Source organism: Bos indicus x Bos taurus, chromosome 26 (assembly GCF_003369695.1).
Source record: "Bos indicus x Bos taurus breed Angus x Brahman F1 hybrid chromosome 26, Bos_hybrid_MaternalHap_v2.0, whole genome shotgun sequence".
Taxonomy (NCBI): domain Eukaryota; kingdom Metazoa; phylum Chordata; class Mammalia; order Artiodactyla; family Bovidae; genus Bos; species Bos indicus x Bos taurus.
The window spans coordinates 25,136,418-25,155,651 of NC_040101.1; positions in this window are offsets into that span (position 1 = coordinate 25,136,418).

Genomic DNA, 19,234 nt, shown 5'->3' on the forward strand with positions numbered 1-19,234 from the left:
TATTCTTTTTATAGAAACTGGATGATAACTCTCAACACTTTGGTATGACATTCACTGATTTCTTAGAACTGGTTCAAATTGAGAGAGAAAGGAAGGGTAAGAACCTATAACCTGAAGATATGTGTTAGGGTTACAAGAGAATTACAGTTTATTTAATATACTATGCCTATATTATGTCTGATACCAAATAAACTCTCAGTTAAAGCCTAATTTTGCAAGTAAGGAAATTGATGCTCACAAAAGGATCAAGTCTAGGCCTAAACCCCACTTCTGACTCTTTGTTCAAAACGTATTTCCATGTTTATTTTTGAACTTGAAAATTGCAATCAGAGTCAGTAGTGTCCATAAGATTTGGAGGCAAAATTGTCAAGATTCTTGGTCAGTAGGCATGTTTGTAAGCCCACTGCTCAGCCAATCTCCTTGTAGAAGTTTTGGGCCACTTCTGTAACTAGAATTATAGGCCTACCTATACACAGAGACATCATGGGCTTAGGAATACCTTTAGAATATTTCCTCATTTATGCAGCATTCACAAAAGCTTGAACGTATGGACTTAAATGAGGAAAAGTTAATGTTGATGAAGATGCTAATAATGAAACATACGTTCCAGCCACCGTGTTAAGCACATAGTCATCACACCACCTCTATTATAACTTCTCATTTACAATGGAAACCAAGATGTAGAAAGGTTAAGTAAGTGCATGTTAGGATACAGCTCTAAATCCAGATATGAGTCATTTATATGGCCTACACCATTAGAAAATATTGCTATTCCAGTGGGGAAACCAGAGAGACAGTCCTTATCCTCAAGTCCAGCTGACTCAATGGAAATATCCTCAGAAATCCTCCTCCTGATGCTCTTTCTCCCAAAGACATGTTCTTATTTATCAATAAGTTTTCTTGAAAGCCAGAGAGTGTGATATTGTTCTTATTAAGCGAGGAAACAGGAAGAAAAAAAAGAACATGATTAGGATCATTGATGAGGTATCTATTGAATTACCCAAATTCCCATCATTTTCTAATTTAGGTATCTTCTCACAAATAATTATATATGCCTCATTTAATATATGCAGTATGCATATATGAGTTTCTCTGGTGGCTCAGATGGTAAAGAATCTGCCTGCAGTGTGGGAGACCTGGATTCGATCCCTGGGTTGAGAAGATGCCCTGGAGAAAGAAATGCAACCCACTCCAGTATTCTGGCCTGGAGAAGTTCATGTACTATACAGTCCATGGGGTCACAAAGAGTCGGACACAATTGAGTGACTTTCAGTTACCAGTATTCTTGTCTGGAGAATTTTACAGACAGAGGAGCCAGTAGGGCTACAGTCCATGGGGTTGCAGAGTCAGACATGACTCAGCAACTAACACTTAGGCATATATAAACATTCTTTACTGTTTAACATTTATCTGAGCTCTTAATTCTTCTATTCTCAAAATGATCACCAAATTACTGTGCACCTTTATTAAGCACTCTTACTAGCAACATGTGGCTGCAGAGAAAATAAATACAAGTTTAGGCAAAATGCTAGTATGAAACCATGAGAATAGAAATGAAATGCTTAATTTTTTCAAGAAGGTTTAGGTATTAAATTAAAACTCCCTGGATTTTGCAACTGATCTAGTTATATTGAAAATACAATAAATTCCTGAAGACAGAGAATTCTTCATCTCATTTCAGACAAATCTTCCCAGATTTTATTTTGTCGGTCACATTGTATGTCAAATGATTTCTGTTGAACTATTGTTTAAGTGTGAGGACATTCATTGATGTACTGCCTATCTCTTCTGAAGGACTGGAGTCGGGTGGAAGGAAAGAACACTGGGTCACCATTCTTGATCAATAACATATGTATGGATTTTCAGCAGAACTAAATTCTCTCACCAAAAAGCTAACATTCAATGGAACTAAAGAAAAGGCTCTTCTTTTTTAATATTATCTTTTTATAAATATTAACTCTGAATGAAGATACTTGCTTTTGATATTATTTAACATTGTACTTAGCACTGTCGCAGAAGTAATGCATAGTAATACACTCAAATAATGCAGGATATTGGAAATAACTAAAATTTAAAAAATAATATTGACATCCTACCTATTTGACACTTACTTTGTGCATTCACTCTTCTAAGCTTTACATGAATTACTTCATTTAATCTCCACAACTACTCTTGAAGATAGTACATTTAGAATCCCCATTTTATAGATTATCAAACCAAGGGATAGCAAGACTTAAGTGATCCATCCAGGATCCAGGATTATGTAACTATTAAACTGAAATTAAGTTATGACTTCATGTTTGTACACTTCCAAAATGAATGCTATTAGCCAGTATCTTATTTTGTTATAATTATTCCATGGAAGAGAATATAACTTTATGTCAAAGAGATTCATCAAATTTCCCTGGAAGAAAGAAATACAGACCAATTTAGTCTCTAAAATAATTTTTTAAAAAGTTAATTTCAGTGGAACAAATCAAACACAAGAAATTCCAATCTCAACACAGTATTTTGAAGTTATATGCAAAAATAGAGGCCCTGCATGTAATAGCCAATTTCGTCTTAAATATTCTGTCACCACTGCCTGACTCTAACTTTGTCTTAGATTCATAGTTAACACATAGCGAAACATATAATGAGTGGATCGGAGAAACTAGGATTTCTTCTCCCCTTGAAGTATATCATCCCTTGGACAGTGCTACCATTAATTTTATTCCTGTCTTCTTTTGCTGAACTTCAAGATTGTTTGATTTTGTAACCTGCTTACAGAGTAACTGGAGATGGAAATTGAGGTAAACATTATGTTTTCAACTTTTTTCCCCCTTCACTTACTTCCTTCTCAGACAAAATACTATCTCCAATTCTTTCTAGATCTCCAGGAGTACCTAAAAGCAAGAAGTGAGAAATGAATGGGGCTGAGAGAAACAGAGATGAAGTACAAGCAGAGATAAAGTATAGTACCTTTCCTTTCATCATAGCCACTGCCTGTGTAAGGCAAAAATAATGAACTTGACAGATCCTGCTTGCGCCACTACTTCTAGGAGAGGTTGCTTAGCAACCACAGAACATTGGTGAGAGGGAGATGTTAGAGCAGGTGAAGAAAGAAGTAACTATCATTAACTCTGCAGATGTTAAATATGGATTGAGTCATCCCCTATCTTCCTCCCTTTTGTGCTACCCATCAGTCATTTCTGACTCAGGACTCGAGGTTCACTAGTCTTTCCTCTACCCTTCAAGGCAACAATCTGACCCAACTGAAAAAAAGGAGTCTATCCCAGAGTTAAGGGAGTGTTATGATTACAAATAATAATGACCTGTTTGGACATTATGTCTCTAATCTTTCTCAGATTTTTCAGGGGAGGAAAAGAAAAGAACTAACTGAAAACAAAATATTTTCAACAGTTCCATTGGCTGATTTTCACTTTGCAGTCAGATTTTGGACCTATTTTTGTGCTTATTGAGATTAACTTGACCTCATTAGAAGTTGACACTATGAGTTTTTCAATTCATGAGATAATAACACTGGGACAGCTCTATGAGATTCTGAATTCCCTGGATGATCTGATGCCACAGAATGGTTATTATGGTTTTACATATTTAATGGTATACATGCATGCATGATTTGCATTAACCTTTATTTGACTGCTATCTCTTGGTTATTTTTAAAAGTTCTACTTTCTGGTTTTGGAAATAGATATTCAAAATTTTAAAATAATTCAAAGGTCATAAAGTCTGAAATATCAAATGTACTTCATTAAAAAAAAAACAGTAGCCAATAGTGCAGAGATTTTATTGTGTGTTTACTATGTGCCAGGCTCACAGTTAATGGTGTTCATAAAGTATTCCATTTAAGTCTCACAGGAACCCTATAAAATAAGCACTATTACTATTAGCCATTTTAAGGAAAAGGAGACAAAGTTTACAAGCTTCTTCAAGAGGATAGAATTTTTACTGGTGGAAGCAAGGATTAAGCCTAAACTTCTTTATCCCAAGAAGCCAAGCAGGGGACCCCAATGCCATTATATCTTTCTAAATTCAGAATGTTCCACAACTACTTCAAAGATTATAACAAAAAAAAAAAAAAAAAGAAGGAAGGAAGGAGAAGAGGAAAGAATGGAGGAAGGAAAAATATTATTACTTGGTATTAGGGGCTTGAAAATGAAGAAAACAAATATGCTCTCACCTTCTAGTAAAGACCACAGAAAAGCAACAGCTAACTCCCATGTGATGAAATTCAGGACACATAAATGTTAAAACATAAAGCATACGATATTTGTGCTATGGTGAAAGCACTCACTGTTTCAGTCAGATCTGAATTCAAATCCAGTCTCCATCTCAAGCTCTACAGCTCAGCTATTTGTTTTAACCTCTGTATATTTCAGTCATAATCTATGCAACAAAAATTACAATCCTAGGCTTATATGAGAAACTGAGACTATAGAGTAACATCATGTTACTCACTTTCTACGCATCAAGGTGTTCAACTAATATTGGTTAATATAATTTTTTTTAGAAAAGTGAAATAATTGTGGATGATTAAAGACTGATGAAGATACAAACAATAAATAAACTCTGCAGATAATAATATGAGAAATCCCCAAAACCTATCCATGACTGATTTTCATGGGTCCTTAATCACTTACAGCTATTTCATTTTCCTAAAAATTATACATCTATTTTTCAAATAAAAAAGAAATCTATGAATAAATACAGTAGCCAATATTTCTTAATGACAGTTTCCATATGCAACATGTTGTGTTAGACTCTATGTTCAATTCAGGTGCAAAAAAAAAACAGTGCCTTTAATCAGAAATTATAAAAGGAGAGAAGGCACACACACAAGTGAATATGACAAGGCAAATAAACAGAATTGCTTAACAGAACTTGGAGGGGAAGGGTTCACTTCCAGCTGATGAAAATTTCCTGAAGGAAATAAAATATAAACAAGGCTTCATCAGTGGGATTTGTAAGTTATTTTTAGTAGCGGCGGTGGCTTTTTTTTTTTTTTTTCCTTCCATAAATCAACCACTTATTCCTTTCCTGCTGCAACAGAATTTCATGACTGTATTTTCACTTGGGGACTTCCTCTCCCCGGTGTCAGCCCTTGTAGTCTGGTGGTGCTGGCCCCATCTGGTGATCTGTGAGGACCTGGGAAAATCTAGGCCAGTCAACAGAGACCATGTTCCTGGCCACAGTGCTGGGTGAAGACTAGACAAAATCTACAGCAGTTAGGCCAAAGAGGTCAGTTCTGGCTTTGATCCAACACGTTAGCCATCTCCCTTTTCTGTAAGACTAGTACTTTCCATTGCTTAGCTGTGTTTCTGCATCTAGGCTCTATTGTCACATTACTATCATTAACGACAACCTCCAAGCACTGAGCCCAGCCATGCTTGAAGCAAATCCTATGTGCTGGACTTTTCTGTGTATTCTAATTATGTAAGTCTATTTTTCTTTGTAAGTTTTTGTTGATTTTGTTTTCCTTTTTGTGGGAAGTAACAGAATCCCATCTATATTCCTCACTTATACAGCTTTAAGAACAAGTAAAATGTCAGCACATGGAGAGAGTTAGAGAGAAAGACATAGAAAGAGTGGGAAAACCCTAGGTACGTTCAGGGCAAGCTCAGTGTCAGGCAACTATCCTGCTGCTCTCCTGTTAGCAGCTGGAATGTTGACCTCCCTTTAGAATAAAAGCTTTGCATTGGCTTCCTCACCCCCAAGTGACTCCTGCTGTCTGAATCACTCATACCCACTGAGCCATGTCCCTTTCCGCTGAGCAAGACTGTGTCCATGGGCGTCACTGAGCTAATGGCTTCCCTTGCTTTGTAGTTTACTGTCAGGACTTCTCCTACCATCTCTGGGACTCTGACACCAGGCTTTTCAAGTGGTTTCTAGCCTTTCTTCTACAGCCATCTATGCTCCAATGAAGAAGAGAATTCATTAGTGTCATTGAATAACGAGGCACCTATAGTACGATCAGAAGCCCAGAAATGTTAAATTGGATGTGATGAATCCTTTGTATTCACACCTACTATCTACCTACTAAACCTGAAAATGATGCTGGAGAAACCTGCTTGGCAGTGTTAATACCCGACCAAACACCTCTCATAGAGAGGAAGGAAATGACAAAATCAATTCTACGAGGAAGATATCAGATTTGCCTCCACTATAAATACATGAAACTGAAGCAAGTGTATTTTCAGGGATTTGCCCATGGTCATACAGCTAATACATGGCAGAACCAGTAAACTGGCCCTAGATTCTATAATTTTCACTGGAAGACTATACTCTCTCTTATACGACTACATTGTTTGGAATGGATAATGCTATTAATATAAGACAGTAGTAGCTCCATCAACAGGACTTAATCAAGTGTCATCTTTATTGTTCTCTGTGTCATCTTCTATTAGCCTAACAAAGATAATATGCTTCAAGCAATATCTAGGCCTTCTGTAACCTCACAGTACTACATACATAAGATATATATAGTATTTGTTGGTTGACTGTTTAAAATTCAGCTGTGATAGAAGAACTAATTCTAAACAGCTTCTTAGTTAAAATACAGCTTTATTGACTCATGGTTGAGAACAGACTCTTTAAAAATCAAAACTCATAATAAGCACCTAATTTTGATAGACGAAGGAGAATGTATGAAAACAGAAAGTAAGAGAGTACCTATGTTAAACTTGGTTTCCTTTATAGTCTTGCTCTTGGAGTTTCTGTATTCTTTTCCGTGTGTGTGTGTGTGTGTGTGTGTTTGCTCTTTTGAATAAACACAAAATGGGAAACTTTCCATTTGCGCATTAGCATCTTCTCATAATTCTGGGAGCTGGAGGCTGCCTTTACCCCTGAATTTTATTCACCAACCATATTTACCTGTGACAAGACCATGCCAGACATTAACAGCACACATATTTTTCAAAATCTACTTTGAGAAAGAGTAATTTTTTTCATAGAAAATGTTTTTAATAACAAATGTCCAATAAACATTATGGTTCTTCCTTGCTGAAATAATCTAAAATGGTGACAGAAATGGAATTGGTTGTTTACAATGACAGCATTCATTCCGTGTTCATTGGCTTCTCCTATGCAGCACAAGGTTATTTTGTTTAAAAGCATTCACAGTGGCATTTAGTAGACAATTTAGAGGTCTATCACAGCTAAATTTAGCCTTGTCTCCAATTTCAGTAGAATGGATAAAAATGTTTCTTTTGGGGACCTACTTAGAGCGTTCTGCTAGATTAACTTGCCTTCCTTCTTCTGAGAGCAAATTTATATTCTGTTTAGGAGGTCATGAGTCAGAGATCTGGAGATCTAAACTAATCCTGATGTGAAAATTTCAGCTATGACCCCAGAAATCTTCCTCAAAATGTCTTGCCTTGATAGTCAGAAAAGATATCCAGGATAAGAACTGAATTCATCAGCAACAATTTCTGCAGCTGCTTTTAGCTTTTTTCTGATTTGCAGAAGTAATGTTTTGCTTTATTCCTTGTTAGCTTTCTTTTCTCTATTTTTTTTTACTTACAACCTTAGTCCTTGGCACTTTGCTTCCTTTCTTTCTACTATCATTTCCCTCACTTTCTTCCATCTTAAATAGAATGAATTTTCTAAATACTAATTTGTCAGCATCCTCTGACTTAAATAAAGCTAGGAAATGGATACATAAAACTGCTATCTTTGTATACAGGGTTATTGCTACCATCTTTCTAAATTCCATATATATGCGTTAGTATACTGTATTGGTGTTTTTCTTTCTGGCTTACTTCACTCTGTATAATAGGCTCCATTTTTATCCACCTCATTAGATACTAACGCATATATATGGACTTTAGAAAGATGGTAACAATAACCCTGTATACGAGACAGCAAAAGAGACACTGATGTATAGGACAGTCTTTTGGACTCTGTAGGAGAGGGAGAGGGTGGGATGATTTGGGAGAATGGCATTGAAACATGTATAATATCATTTATGAAATGAGTCGCCAGTCCAGGTTTGATGCACGATACTGGATGCTTGGGGCTGGTGCACTGGGACGACCCAGAGGGATGGTACAGGGAGGGTGGAGGGAGGGGGGTTCAGGATGGGGAACACGTGTATATCTGTGGCAGATTCATGTTGATATATGGCAAAACCAATACAATATTGTAAAGTTAAAAAATAAAAAAAAATAATTTAAAAAAAGGAAAAAAAACTGCTATCCTCAAAGGCTAAGTATCATTAGAAATTTTAGCTTAAAAAATAAGCAAGACTGAATGCTAAATAGTATAGAAACATTGTTTTGTGTGTGTGTGTGTGTGTGTGTATACATGCATGCGTGTGTGCTCAGTCCCTTCAGTTATGTCTGATCCTTTGCAACCCCATGGACTATAGCCCACCAGGCTCCTCTGTCCATGGAATTCCCAAGGCAGGAATACTGGAGTGTGTTGCCATGCCCTCCTCCAGGTATCTTCCTGACCCAGGGACTGAACCTGTGTCTCCTGTTTCTCCTGCATTACAGGCAGATTCTTCACCACAGAGCCACTGAGGAAGCCCTATGTACATGCATATACATACACATATACATAGCTGTGTGTACATATGTAACTTACTATATGTAGAAAATTATACTTAAGTACTAAGCAAATTATACTAAAATACTAATTATACAAAATACTAAGTTATATTAAAAGCACATGACCGTATTTTTGTGTTCTTGTTCTCAGCTGGATCAGGTATGAACTCCATGTACCTGTGGAGAAGGAAATGGCAACCCACTCCAGTATTCTTGCCTAGAGAATCCCGTGGACAGAGGAGCATGGTGGGCTGCTGTACATAGGGTCGCACAGAGTTGGACATGATTGAAGCAACTTAGCATGCATGCATGCATTGGAGAAGGAAATGGCAATCCATTCCAATATTCTTGCCTGGAGAATCCCAGGGACAGAGGAGCCTGGTGGGCTGCCATCTATGGGGTCACACAGAGTCGGATACAACTGAAGCGACTTAGCAGCAGCAGCAGCCATTTACCTGACACCATATTGAAATGGTAATCTTCATGCCCTGACTTGTATTTTCTACCTCCTATATATTCCGTAGTCACCTAAAATCTAGTTTCTTCCTTCATCATTCCCCCAACACTATTCTCTCAAAGGTTAGAAATAACCTTTGAATTGTCAGATGCAATGATTTTTTTGACAGTCTTTATCTGGTCTCAAGTCTATATAACTTGACTGTTTTGAGTACCTTCTGCTTGAAACTCTGTACTTTGACTTTTATGGAATCACTCTTTAGTTCTTTGGCTACTTGTCGTATGGTCCATTCAGTCCTTTACTGCAACCTCTTTCTTAAGAGTAAGTGTCAAAGGAAAGTCCTGTTCTTCCACCCTCTTCTCTCCTCACACAATGTTAGCTATTTATACATGTGAAATTTCTGCCTATTGAGTAAATATAAACCTGATAAATATAAACCACAAGGCTGGCTAGACCTCTTCCTGAACTACAGGTGAAGCTTTAAACTTACTACTAGGCATTGACACCTGGCGAGCATATAGGTACTCAACAAGCTCCCATAGCAACTTATCGTTTTCTCAAGATATGATATCCCACTTGTAACTTTTATACTCTTAAAAGTTAACACACACACACACACACAAAAAAAAGTTAACACACATTAAGTGTTCTCAGAGGTTTATGTAAAATGTCATTTAATCCTTGCAACTACCTTTCAAGCTACGTAATATCATTACAGTTATTTTAAATGAGACACAGAAAAGCTAAATAATTTTCTAAAGTCATCAACTATATGTTAGCAAACCCTGACTTTGAACTCAATCTGGCTGAATGTATGTTCTTAAAATCTACATTATGAAGGTTAATAGGAGAGTAAAAAAGCTGGCTTAAAACTCAGCATTCAAAAAAAGAAGATCACAGCATCCAGTGCCATGACTTCATGGCAAATAGATCAGGAAACAATGGAAAAAGTGAGAGACTGTATTTTCTTGGGCTTCAAAATCACTGCAGCCATGAAATTAAAAGATGCCTGCTCGTTGGAAGAAAAGCTATGACAAACCTAGACAGTGTATTAAAAAGCAGAGAAATTAGTTTGCTGACAAAGTAATGCCAACAAAGGTCCATATAGTCAAAGCTATGGTTTTTCCAGGAGTCATGTATGGATGTGAGAGTTGGACCATAAAGAACGGTAACGTGAAAGAATTGATGCTTTTGAACTGTGGTGCTGGAGAAGACTCTTGAGAGTCCCTTGGACTGCAAGGAGATCCAAACAGTCGATCCTAAAGGAAATCAATCCTGAATATTCAAGGGAAGGACTGATGCTGAAACTGAAGCTCTAATATTTTGGCCACCTGATGCAAAGAGCTGACTTATTAGAAAAGACCCTGATGTTGGGAAAGATTGAAGGCAGGAGGAGAAGGAAATGACAGAGGATGAGATGGTTGGATGGCATCACTGACTCAATGGACTTGAGTTTAAGCAAGGTCCGGGAGATGGTGAAGGACAGGGAAGCCTGCTGTCCATGGGGTCGCAAAATGTCAAACGTGACTGAGCAACTAAACAGAATTCTATAGAAAGGTGGAGATGGCAGAAAGATGGGGAAAGAAAGAGCCCTTAAGTAAAAAGTTTCAGAATTATACCATTTATTGGAATATTTGTCTTTATGCAGCCAGATTGAAAATTCATTAACAACCTGTGTTGATATATACACCATAGGTGATTTAGTATTGGGTGATACGTGTCAAAAACTTCACTTGGTTTTTGTTGTTGTACTATTCCCCTGAAAGGGAGGCCAATTTGTAAATATATGTTAGGTTTCCTCATTGTTTTTAATGTTGTTCATATCTAGTCATAGAACATTAGAGCTAAAAAGTATCTTAGGAATCATCTAGAAAAATCTAGTTTATAAAGAGGCCTAGAGTGTTCAAGTAGTGATCTGCAGTCACAGACCAAGTTAGTGACTGAACCAAGACAAGAATCTAGATCTTAAAACATCTAGCCCCTTGTTTATTGTGAAAGTGAAAGTCGCTCAGTGGTGTCCGACTTTTTGTGACCCCATGGACTGTGCAGTCCATGGAATTCTCCAGGCCAGAATACTGGAGTGGGTAGCTGTTCCCTTCTCCAAAGGATCTTCCCAATCCAGGAATTGAACCAAGGTCTCCTGCACTTTGGGCGGTTTCTTTACCAGCTGAGCTACCAGGGAAGCCCCCTTGATATTTTTATGATTTCTTTGAGTTTATTGTAGTACATCTTATATATATATATATATATATATATATATATATATATATATATAAGTGTGTGTATATATATATGTGTGTGTGTGTGTGTGTACACACACATACACATATATGCACACATATATATACATACATATGGGCTTCCCTGGTGGCTCAACAGCAACTGCTACACCTTGGGGAGAGTATCATGCTAACAGTGTTGAATCCAGTGGAAGAATGGGTCTAAGAACCTATCTTCTTCCTCTAGGAGTTTACCAAGCCTAAAGTATGCTCTGGACACTGTACTGTGGTTGGAAACAAGAGATTTTATATTACAGAGTTGATATAAATGTAAATATACCAATTGAGCCAAAGACTTGGAAATAGGATATTCTGGTTAAGAGAATTTTCAAGTTAAACAATAAATAAGTTAAACATTCTGGTTTTAACACTTTCAAAAATAGTCTTCCAGAGTTAAAGCTGTTTTTTTTTTTTTTGAATAAGAACACTTCAATAAATGTGAATGAATAGCTGTTTCATGTTTAATACCTTGTAAGGCATTAACGTAACCTTTCTGAGACTCAATTACTTTAGTTCACGGGCTAAGGATAGAAAGAAAAGGGGCAACAGAGGATGAGATGGTAGCATGGCATCACCGACTCAATGGACTTGCTGCTGCTAAGTCGCTTCAGTTGTGCCCGACTCTGTGCGACCCCATAGCTGAGTTTGAGTAAACTCCAGGAGATAGTGAAGGACAGGGAAGCCTGGCATGCTGCCGTCCATGGGGTTGCAAAGCGTCTGACACGACTAAGTGACTGAACAACCGCAACAAAGGCAGAAAAAATATATGGGACTCTTGAGTTGAATGTGATTATGTGAATTAAGTCTAGGATATACCCTCAGTTTTTAACATCTCCTTATCAAGTCTTCCTTTATTGACTTTTGCTTATTTTTTCATAAGCAAAATGTATAGGCATCAGAGAGGGTAAATGAGAAGTCATACTTATCATATATTACTTCTTTGAGATTTCATTCTGCTAAGCTAATAATAAATGGAAATACTTAGAACTCAACCTGTTCTCTGAGCAGGAATTCAAAGACAAATTAGAAAAGTTAGTAGAAATAGTTTGAAAGAAAGGATGGGGTTTTTTTGGCTTAAACTAAAAATATGCAACATATTAAAAAAAAAAAAGATAACTCATCCCAACAGAAAGGAAACTGGTCAGAAAATAATTAGAGAAAAATCATAATGACAAGAGAAAAGTTGGCTGTGCCTCTCCCAGCTCCACGAGAGGAGAGGGAATTTAGGTCAGTGCAGTGTGAGTATTATATTGCTATTTAAAAAGCTATCCCTGCTGTGGAGATGGACATATCAGGCTGTTTTTGTCTCACCCCATTAAGCTTAAAATCATCGAACTGATTCTCCTTTCTCTAATTCCATACTAATCAAGCAACCTTCTCTCTGATTATAATTTGGTTTCTCACACTGGCCTGCCTACAGTGAGAGCATGTGCTGTCCATGCTGATGCAAGTATTCCAGTGCATAGGTGACTATAGTTCTCATTGCAAATTAATATGTTAGCATTCTTATCTAACAATTGTGTCGTGAGAGATGGAGCTCCTTTCGTGATGATGTAACCTGGTTTGTAAGCGCAGAAGATGAAGGCCACAGATATTTTACCCCCACAAGATGTCTTCTTCAGGCTTCCCAGGGCATAGTCATCCAACCCCCCTCCCTAAATTCCAACAACCCTCTTTGTTAAAGCTTACCATTCAAAATATCTTTTTGCTGTTGGTCTTGACCATTAGCCTAAAAACTGCCACAGATAAGTTGAATCCTCAAAAACTTCTACTGCAAAATTTCAAAAGACCTCTATCCCTCATTATTACTTATCTCAATAATACTTCACTGATGAGATGGAGCAAATAAGGAAGTGATGTGTTTTTCCTTTCTGGACACCATTTCTGACATGATTCAGCAACCTCACTCAAAGCTTCAGTTCCAAAGTTCCTAAAATAAGGGAAATTCATGTAAGGAAGGGGCATAAGAGAGACCATATGGTAGGTCAGGTGAATGTTTGAGATCAGAGACTCTGGAACATCACTGCCTGTATTTTAATTCTGGCTTCACTAAATGTGATCTTTACCAAGATGCATGAGCTTTTCTATGCTTTAGTTGCTACATCTATAAAATGGGGGCATAAATAGCAACTATCTCATAGGATTATGAGAATTAAATCAAGTTTATAGAAAATAATCACATGTGCCATGCTGTGCTTAATCGCCCAGTCATGTCCAACTCTTTGTGACCCCATGGTCTGTAGCCCACCAGGCTTCTCTGTCCATGGGGATTCTCCAGGCAAGAATACTGGAGTGGGTTGCCATGCCCTCCTCCAGGGGATCTTCCCAACCCAGGGATCAAATACAGGTTTCCCATATTGCAGGCAGATTCTTTACTGTCTGAGTTACCAGAAAGCCCAAATAACCACATACCACATAATTTTCACACATTTTCAAAAAACGTACTGTACTCACCAAATGTATTAAACTAGTGGCCTAGAAATCCATATACAAGAACTTGACCTACACATGTTACAGACCTTGGATGTAAGTCTGAAACACTCTATTCTAGGCAGATACTGTAATGCAACAGTAACTTTGAGCTCTGTTAAATCCACATGAGAAGCCTATTTGATCATGCTCTGGGATTTCAGCTGGATCTAGGGCAGTGTGTGTAGACATAAGATTTATGGAATCAGTATGTTGGAATATATTCCCAGATCTCAAAAGGGGCACTTTCTAACTATCTTGATCCACAGACCTCACAACTAACAAGCAAAAAAACTGGAGCAGGTTGCCAATTCTTCCAGACCCACAGATTAAACCCACGTCTCCTGCATTGGCAGGTAGATTTTTTATCACTAGAGCCACTTAGGAAGCCCCATTTTATCTTATTCTATAGAATTTTATTGCCACTTTAAAAAATAGTCTATATTAGAAGGGGTGTATTTAAACAATAATAATTCTCTTAGCATTTTTTGGACTTGTATGCATAATTGCCAACAACCATTATTCCATAGGTCTACACATGAAATAAACAGCCTACTTGGACATTTTCAGGTGATAGAGGGTAAAGTAACTAAAAATACAAATGCTCTGTCTTTCCACATTACTACGTGTTACAAGCAGTCTGTCAGCAAAGTTCCTCTAGGTCTAGTCTTAGGTATTAAGACTTGAAGGATGTCAGTTTTACTGGATGCTTGCCATATTCAATGTGATAGAAAGTATTTTAAAATTTGTAATGATGATTCTTGTTATAATGTGCTATTCTGTCTCAACTGAGCGAAACAATTACCCTTTAGTCTCATGTAAATAATTATCTTTTCATATTAATATAATTCAGACTTGTGCACCCACCTTTACAAATTGCAATATTACTTTTGTGCACTAAAGGTGAACGTCTTCAGGATTTCTTAATCTATAGGCAGGTTTGGAAGCCCTGTTTCAAAAATATGGTCAGAAAATGCCAAAAATATTTTAATAGAGGTATTTATTCTTACTACTCACGTTACAAAAAAGCAATATGCTTGCGTGCTAATGTGTCTAGATTTTACACTTGCTGGACCTAAGTCATTTTGTAAAATTCACAGGAAATAAAAATTTTTAGAAGCATAGTAGTTTGGGAATAAGAAGAAGATGATTTTGATATATGGCAAAACCAATACAATATTGTAAAGTTAAATAAAATAAAATTAAAAAAAAAAGAAGATGATGAGCCAGAAGATGTTTAGCTCATCATTCTAAGCATCTGTGACTCTAACATCTTCTAAATTCCTACCTAGCTCTTCTTAATTCTAGGTCCACCAGGATGTCTTTCTTGCATAAATGGAAATGATCTTACAGATAAAATCTATCAACAGTTCAATACTATTTGAGAAACAGTTACTGTTTTTTTTTTGTAAATCAGTGGCCTCTGTAAACAGCACCGGAAGGTATCTGTAATCCCCAAATTTCTCTTTAAAGAACAGCTGGACATTTACCATTAAGATGGGTTTGCTTGTTTAAGCACTGCTGTTCCCCCATGAAAAGTACATATCACACAAAAAGGACCAAACACTACTGCTAACAGCTTGGCGAGTGTGTTGGTCTACTCAACTAACATTGTCTATTATACGCCAAGTACTGAACTGGTGGGAAGATGATATTCTTAGTTGGTGTGGACATGCCTTCCCCTGAAATATCTAGCTCATTTTACTACTGCCAGAGCAGGATCCAGGTACAAACCTTATATGTAGAAACTCACTCTGGTATAGAGACAGAGCAGGCCTCATTTAAACCCAATTTATCAACCATTTTAACAACTGGCATTTCCCTGGAATTATCTCCTCATCCCTCTTGGTTCATTTATAAATAATTTGAGTGCTGCTTTAGTTTTATGTTTGGAGAGTAAACTGAAATCTATTTACCAAAATGATTAATATCCACTCCTCAGTGATATATATATATAATTTATTTCTTGCAAATAATTTATTTGCTTGAAAAATCAGGTATATTAAAAATGGTAAGAAGTTTGGCTTTTTGATATCCATGTTCAGTGAATCTCTGAAGTAGAAGGGCCCTCAAAGACTTGCAAGTTCACCCTCTCTTTCTAGGAGTGGCCTGACGGACAGGAAGCTGAAAACCCAGGAACTTCTTCTATATCCCCCGACAGAATTTTCTCTGAAAACGTAAAAATATTTTCTCCTAGGATTGTCCAATTCCTAATTTTAGAGAGGAAAACTATTTTAAAACATAGATGTCAACAACATAGAATGGACTTTGTCCCTGAGTCTAGTTCATTAGGAAAAAGTCAAAGTTGGAAGATAGATAAATTCAGAATGTTAAAAATTACTAGCTTATATAATTATTTGTTTTGTATGTCTGTTTCACTCTGGGGACTAGACTGAGAATGCTGCTTACTTTCTCCATGGATGTGGAAACCAATAACTAAAATTCTTATATTCCTTGAGGGTTTTTTCCCCTACCTTAATGTCACAAGCTATTTAGCTTTCATACTAAAAAGAAAACAGTGTTCTTGGGATCTGGGTCCTATCTATACCACCAACGGAGTACTGTGTGATCGTCAGCATGACCCTCCCCCTCACTGCCTCAGTTTCCTCTTTAGTATAAAGAAATACAACAGTTTTTAACAGATGGGGAAACAATGGAAATAGTGACAGACTTTATTTTCTTGAGCTCCAAAATCACGACAGATGGTGACTGCAGCCATGAAATTAAAAGACGCTTACTCCTTGGAAGAAAAGCTATGACCAACCTAGACAGCATATTAAAAAGCAGAGACATTACTTTGCCAACAAAGGTCCATCTAGTGAAGGCTATGGTTTTTCCAGTAGTCAAGTACGGATGTGAGATTTGGACGATAAAGCTGAGTGCTGAAGAACTGATGCTTTTGAACTGTGGTGTTGGAAAAGAATCTTGAGAGTCCTTTGGACTGCAAGGATATCAAAAAAGACAATCCTAAAGGAAAGCAGTCCAGAATATTCATTGGAAGGATTGATGCTGAAGCTGAAACTCCAATAATTTGGCCACCTGATGCGAAGAAATGACTCATTTGAAAAGACCCTGATGCTGGGGAAGATTTAAGGCAGGAGGAGAAGGGAACGACAGAGAATGAGATGATTGGATGGCATCACTGACTCAGTGGACATGAGTTTGAGCAGGCTCCAGGACTTGGTGATGGACAGGGAACCCTGACATGCTGCAGTCTATGGGGTTGCAGGGAGTTGGACATGAATGAGCTACTGAACTGAACTGAACTGAAGAGCCCTCCAGCCTCCAACAATCCAGAGTTGTGATAGTGGCACCAAGACACTTTCTTCCTTGTCTGCACTGTGCTAGACTCCATCTCAGAGTTTGTATTTATTTTTCTCATTGTCCAAACAACAGTAATGCCTTTCTGAGTTGCTTGGTAGGGTCAATTCTATGGGTATATCAGTTCACTTCAGTTCAGTTCAGTCGCTCAGTCATGTCCGACTCCTTGGAGCCTGTGAATTGCAGCACTCCAGGCCTCCTTGTCCATCACCAACTCCCAGAGTTTACTCAAACTTATGTCCATCGAGTCGGTGATTGCCATCCAGCCATCTCATCTTCTGTCGTCCCCTTCTCCTCCTGCCCCCAATCCCTCCCAGCATCAGAGTCTTTTCCAATGAGTCAACTCTTCGCATGAGGTGGCCAAAGTATTGGAGTTTCAGCTTCAGCATCAGTCCTTCTAATGAACACACAGGACTGATCTCCTTTAGAATGGACTGGTTGGATCTCCTTGCAGTCCAAGGGACTCTCAAGAGTCTTCTCCAACACCACAGTTCAAAAGCATCAATTTTTTGGCGCTCAGTCTTCTTCACAGTCCAACTCTCACGTCCATACATGACTACTGGAAAAACTATAGCCTTCACTAGATGGACCTTTGTTGGCAAAGTAATGTCTCTGCTTTTGAATATCTAGGTTGGTCATAACTTTCCTTCCAAGGAGTAAGCATCTTTTAATTTCATGGCTACAATCACCATCTGCAGTGATTTTGGAGCCCCCCAAAAATAAAGTTTGACACTGTTTCCACTGTTTCCCCTCTATTTCCCATGAAGTGATGGGACCAGATGCCATGATCTTAGTTTTCTGAATGTTGAGCTTTAAGCCAACTTTTTCACTCTCCTCTTCCACTTTCATCAAGAGGCTTTTTAGTTCCTCTTCACTTTCTGCCATAAAGGTGGTGTCATCTGCATATCTGAGGTTATTGATACTTCCCCCGGCAATCTTGATTCCAGCCTGTGCTTCTTCCAGCCCAGCATTTCTCATGATGTACTCTGCATATAAGTTAAATAAGCAGGGTAACGATATACAGCCTTGTTGTATTCCTTTTCCTATTTGGAACCAGTCTGTTGTTCCATGTCCAGTTCTAACTGTTGCTTCCTGATCTGCATATAGGTTTCTCAAGAGGCAGGTCAGGTAGTCTGGTATTCCCATCTCTTTCAGAATATTCTACCGTTTATGGCCATCCACATAGTCAAAGGCTTTGGCATAGTCAATAAAGCAGAAATAGATGTTTTTCTGGAACTCTCTTGCCTTTTCGATGATCCAGTGGATGTTGGCAATTTGATCTCTGGTTCCTCTGCCTTTTCTAAAACCAGCTTGAACATCTGGGAGCTCACAGTTCTCGTATTGCTAAAGCCTGGCTTGGAGAATATATAAACAAGTTCAAATCCCCGTTTCCCTGCCTCCAGGCATTCTGTTGCCCATCCAATTATAAAATGAAATTTGGATTTTTTGAAAGCATAGAAAATTATTAACATTCAGTTTAAAATACTTAATTTCTTTGAGCAAAGTACAGATTCCTAAAGCTTTCAAGACCCACTGAATGGGGTTCCCGACTACCTTTCCAGACTTGCGTCTTGCCAATGTTCCCCTTTCTTTTTACATTCCAGGCATGTTTAAATGTTCTCAGTTACCATTTCAGCTCCAACATCTGCTTGTGTCCATGTTCCATGAACCATTTGTTCCTGTGCTTGGTCTGTTTTACTTCTATGGATCCTCAACATTTCAATGTTGATGTTGTTTCTGGACTGCATTTCCTGAATACTTCATGCCTGTCCAGGTGCCTGTCTTCTGTGCTCCTATAGCTCCTTCTATTCCTTTCTCTCGGCTCTTACTCTTTATGCAAGTGTGACCTGCATTTATTTACTTCCATTATATTTCTCAGGCAATCTTTAGTTCTTAGTATTGAGGCCTAGCATACGCCATGCCAAAATGTATCTCAGTAGCTTGTTATTTTGATTTAAAGTTGCTTAAGAAATGGGCACTACAAAAGGGACACTCTGCCCCTCCCTTTTGTCTCCCTGAAAGCAGGAAATGAATCTCCCATATGAAAGGTGCCCTCCCACCAACTAAAATTAAAAAAGAACACCCGTGTTGCCAGAGACAGGGAATTCAGGCCAAGCAGGATTTACAAATAAAATTTGTTACTTTTTTAGTTTACTACC